Source organism: Aedes aegypti, chromosome 2, assembly GCF_002204515.2.
Source record: "Aedes aegypti strain LVP_AGWG chromosome 2, AaegL5.0 Primary Assembly, whole genome shotgun sequence".
NCBI classification, from domain to species: Eukaryota; Metazoa; Arthropoda; class Insecta; order Diptera; family Culicidae; genus Aedes; species Aedes aegypti.
The window spans coordinates 56,907,317-56,913,073 of NC_035108.1; the positions used below are offsets into that span (position 1 = coordinate 56,907,317).

Sequence of the window (5,757 nt, forward strand, 5' to 3'; positions counted from 1 at the left end):
TTTGAATTGACATTTCTTTTCAACTGCGTGCTGCGATTAAAGAAAAATGCTTTTCTTGAGCATTTCTTGCAAGAAATTTCCCACGCATCGAGATAGGCCATTACTTTTCTGTTGAAGTGCATACTTCGCTAAAAGCAATAACTGCTAAAGTGATTTTTTTGAAGATTTTTCATAATTTTCATAACTTAAAATAAATCGTTTATAATTTTTCGTCAAAAATTTCACTTTAGTCAAATTGTTATTACTATTGCACTCGTGATTGGAAAATTGTTTAAAAAATTATGTTGAAATTCAAGTTGTCTGACGTCCTGTGAAAATTTCTTTGATATCGGTCCATAAATGACAACGAAAGTTGATCATTTTATATGGAAAATGGAAAATGTTGCAAATGTATTGTCCAATAGTGCATATAAGAATGAAATTCATTTAAAAGTTAAAAAAGGAATTTATATTCATAGATAACTTTTAGATCATTGTTTTGGCTGATTAAAGATGAAAAGTTTGACGGTACTCTTGGTTTTCAGAAAAAAAAATATAGTATTCAGACAAAGAGGCTGGCAGTACGGGGCTCTCCACTAACAGTTTAAAATTATATTTTATAGTAAAAATAATAAAAACTTAAGGTGAAGATGAATCGAAGCAAAAGTTTAAATTTTCAAGAGCACGGATCTGGAGAACCGAACATCCGTTCAAGCTGAAAACTTAATCGATTGGTCACTAGCTGGTGGTGACCAATCGATAAGGTTTTCAGCTCAAACGGATGTTTGGTTCTCCAGATCCGTGCTCTTGAAAATTTGAACTTTGGCTTCGATTCATCTTCACCTTAATGGCTCTACAGCATGAGGTGACAAAAGATTGAATCAAATTATTTTATCACTTAAAAAATCGAAAGATGTGATTTTTAAATGTCCTTGTCTAAATTGACTTGCAACGCTCAATGCTAATTAAGTTTTTTTTTCAACAAAATGAGGATATTATTTTATTTGTCGCACTTGTCAATCATTTATGCATTTGAATCAATAAAAGAGCATTTTGATTACCTATTTGTAAAAAACTTTTAATATTTTTATATGGGAAAATGATCCGTTAAATCCTCAAGGTCCAATATCTTAAATAAGCAATATTTTAACATGTATTTGTATCTGATTGATGAATTATTACTCTTTTGATTTTAAAGTAGACATGACACAAAAGTGTTCCACAACTCTAAATTGCACGGAAATTGAGTGTTGCAAGTCACCCTCGATAGGGACTTTTTCTTATAAAAACTATTTTTAATAAAAAGTTGTTACGCAAGTTGTTACTACAATTTCGTAAAATAAAATTGTCGTACTATCACTTATTAGTTATACAAATACCACGTAGAATATTAGTTTTATAATTCAAATATGCCTGTTTTTTCGGTTCACGATTTTGAACCTCCATCGATTATCAGTTTGCAAAACATTAAAAATAACATGTTTGATGCGTATAAATATTTCTAATAACTGCTTTAATTGTCGCTCCTACTTGAAGCATGGGCCACACGTACTGTAGCACTGATTTAACAAATTTTCTTTTGATATTTGTATTTACAGAGAATTTTGGTCGTATATTAAAATGTGCTGGAAGTCACCCCGTTTGACGGTAATCATTAATTAATTGTACCAAAATTTGAATCTTATGCTTTGTTCTGATAGTAGCTCGTTTGCTTAAATAGCTACATTAATTCGGTCTCAAAGACGATCGTTTACTCTACAGATGTTTCGATGCTCATAAACTAGTGGTCATCGGCCTAACTGTTCATGCGGGCCATATCGTTGGTCACAAAACTGACTAAGAAAATCTACACCACTGGGCCCGGATTGGTTGCTGCAGCAATGATCTCAATCGTTCCGGGATACATCTCCCGTTCGGTGGCCGGTTCATACGACAACGAAGGTATTGCCATCTTCTGTATGCTGCTGACCTACTACATGTGGATCAAGGCGGTGAAAACGGGAGCAATCTTCTGGGCCACAATGGCAGCGTTGGCCTATTTCTACATGGTGTCCTCCTGGGGAGGCTACGTGTTCATGATCAACTTGATCCCGCTGCACGTGTTGGCTTTGATGGCCACTGGTCGATTCACACATCGGGTGTACATCGCCTACAGCACCCTCTACACCATCGGAACGATCCTGTCGATGCAGATTTCCTTCGTTGGATTCCAACCCGTCCAAAGCTCAGAACATATGCTGGCCTTCGGTGTGTTCGGCCTCTGCCAGTTGCACGCCTTCGTCGACTACGTCCGTTCTCGTGTTTCGAAGGAACATTTTGAAATTATGTTCAACGCGATCGCCACGATCACCGTCCTTCTGAGCTTGATTCTCACGCTGACCGGCAAAATTTCACCATGGACCGGATGGTTCTATTCGCTGCTGGATCCTACGCCGAAACTCAGGAGCTACGATGCCGAAGATCAATAAAAACAAAAAAGTCGTTTGTCTTAACTGACAGTCAAAACTCACCACAGCGTTAACGTCAGGACCGTGGGGAAGAAGGGGTCAAGCGAACATCATCATGCGCAAATATTTTTGGAGAACGTGGGGTCAAATGGCGTGCCGTCAGTTTTTTATTGTTTTTCGATAGTTAGAGTCTTTAGAACATATGGGTTCCTTAGGAAAGTTTGTCCAGTAAATTGAAAGGAAGCTCCTGAGCCAATGAAAAAATTTCACGGAAATGGTCTATTAGCATATTTTCCCGACAAATAGAAAAATGCTAAGATTGTACCAATTTGAAAACCAGGCAAAAATCCTGCAGAAGCTTCTAGCTATCGTCCAATCAGTTTGCTTTCCTCCATCAGTGAACTGTTTGAAAAGGTCATTTTGAACAGAGTGATGGCCCACATCAACGAAAATTCAATTTTTGCCAATGAACAGTTCGGATTCCGCCATGGACATTCGACCACTCATCAACTTTTACGTGTAACAAATTTGATTCATTCCAACAAATCTGAAGGCTATTCTACTGGTCTTGGTATAATGGCATGATCGCAAAAAAAAAAAAACAAACTTCGATTTTCCAACATGCATTATTAGAATAATCTAAAGTTATCTGTCAAATCGTACACTTCAGGTTAATTATCAGATCTCCAGGTCTGAAAGACTTCCTGTAAGAGCTGGTGTTCCTCAAGGCAGCATTTTGGGACCAATATTATACAATATTTTCACATCTGACTTTCCTGAGTTACCTCAGGGATGTCAAAAATCTTTGTTTGCGAAAGACACAGGCCTTTCCGCTAAAGGACAAAGCCTGCGTTTCATCTGTAGTAGATGGCAAAAAAGTTTGGATATATTTAATTCATACTTGCAAAAATGGAAGATTTCTCCTAATGCTTCTTAAACTCAATTTATATTCCCACATAAACCAAAAGCTCTTTATTTGACACCTTCAAGTAGACATGTTGTGACGATGAGAGGGGTTCCACGGTAGACACAACAAGGTAGGCTATTCCCACGTGTAAACAACGGTTTTCAATCGAAAAAAGTGTCATCATTCCTATCGTGAAGCATGAAGGCTTACAGGATAGTAAATTGATTGAGGGCATTCAATCCAAATGCAATAAATATGCAAAATGTCCGTATCCACTTATTAATAGAAAAACAAAACTTTGTCTAAAGAACATAGTTTTGATCTTCAAACAAATTTTATTGCCAACCATGCTGTATGCTGTACCAATATGGACTAGCTTTTGTAATACTTGAAGAAAATCTCTGTAGAGGATTCAAAATAAAATTTTGAAAATGATTCTGAAGCTTCCTCCCAGGTATAGTAGTAATGAGCTTCATAGAATTTCCAATGTTGAAGCATTGGAACAAATGTCGAATAAAATTATTAATAACTTTAGACAAAAATCGTTGCAATCTTCTATTGCCACGATTAATGCGTTATATATTTAGGTTAGGTCAGGTTAAGTAAATTGAAAGCGTTTTTTTTTTCTCTTATAAACAGGTGAAATCAACTCACCTGTGAAAAATCTGAACTGCTACGGCAAATGAAATGTAATATGTTGTTAACAAAATGTTTATAAATGCTTAATTTGGGTTTTCAAACTAGGAGAGTAGTGAATTCTAACACAGAACATCTAAATATAAGAAATGAATGTAATGTTTGGAATGATACTAATACAAAAATAAAAGAAGCTACAGGTGATACCAAGAACATAAACTTTGGAAAGATTTGGTTGATCATGGTTTTCGTCACGATAACAAGTGCATTCCATACGCCAAAAAGGAGCACAATGCAAGATTTAAGATATTGCTGCCTTCATTGCCAGCTTGCCACACTTATACCAGTAGTGTGCTTGTGCTGTTCGATGTTGACTGGCGCTCCAAGCAAAACTGGGGAAAGTGGATATGGATATGAGATCGAGCGCTTCTTCACACCTATGTATCTTACCAGTAGTGCCAACCATGTGTACAGCTCTTCCCGCGGTTTGGACCACAACCGGCTAATCTATGCAAAAATGAAGTCTAGTGAAAGAAAAACTTCATCCCCCTTTCCGGCTGGGTGCTGGCTAGCTGGGGGAAGAGCTTTGAAAGTGAAGCCGGCCATGAGCTGTTCATCCAGCAGGCAGAAGAAAATAGCATATCTTCATGGTGCTAAATGGGTCCAAGTGGCAATGAACAACACGGAAAAATGGGTCATTCAAATATTCCGTAACGCGCTTAGGGGGAAAGAGTGGTTCTAACATAACATTGTTTTTTTTTCAAGGTAAAGCAGGGTAAGTGGATACAGGAAAATCAATACAGCGTTTGTGCCAGTGATAGAGGCAATAGTAACGGGTTGAGGAATAAAAAATCGACAGAATGTAACAGAAGTTCGTTTCTCATATCTGAATACGTCATTCGTTAGCATTTTTATAATATATCGCGTAAAAAAATCTTGAAATGATGAAATTATTGAAACATAAAAAAACACTTCCTCCGTTATTGAAACCTGAGACGAGACTCGCGAAGACGGTCTTCTTTTTCTGTGATTGCTGAGTTTTTTTCTTATTCCACTTTGTGTTTATACTAATTATTGGCATGCTGTTCAAAACCTCACATGAACCTCTTAGCAAAAAATTATTGAGTTTGCATCACATCGAATCATAAAAAGCCGTTTGAGTGAAATTCCACGCCAGCAAACGTAGCAGACATTAGAAATAATTAATCTCCTACTTAGATTTATCTGCAACTTTGGAAAAAACTGCTCCGCTGACTGAGGTTTTTAATAACAGTTTACTTTGAACACAATACTTTTCACTTTTTCAGGCATAAAAACGGCGGGATGCATTTGACGTTTCGTGAGAGGGGAATCTGGGCTGCATATGACGTTGATATTTTTCCTCTTCGCGATTTTCTCTCAGATTGAAACATATTCCAGTAATAATGGTTCTGCTACTACCACTGAATGAACCACACCAAAATCTTGTCTCGAAATTTTGCTATAATAATATTATATATTGTTTATACCAGAACGACTGTAAAAAGCTATAAATTGTAAATTTGTTGCAACTTACATAGCGTTCGGAAAGGGATGTCAAAAATTACATTACGTAATATTTGAACGATCCCAAACTACATTCCAAGTGCGGGAACAAAATGCAATCGCATCGATTCGTGATTAGATCGCATGCTGATGGACTGGCGATAGGACGACGGTGCTGTGGTGGGTGTTGAGCGTGGAACACGCGGGTTCACTCTCGATTTTCATCCGGCCCGCGATATCAAGTGATAGGAAAATGAAACCGAC

The 5,757-nt window shown here is 37.2% G+C and overlaps 1 pseudogene; it reads left to right on the plus strand.

The window, feature by feature from the left end:
- The first annotated feature begins 1,859 nt into the window (after positions 1-1,859).
- LOC110676866 lies at positions 1,860-2,447 on the plus strand (annotated as a pseudogene).
- The last annotated feature ends 3,310 nt before the right edge of the window (positions 2,448-5,757 follow it).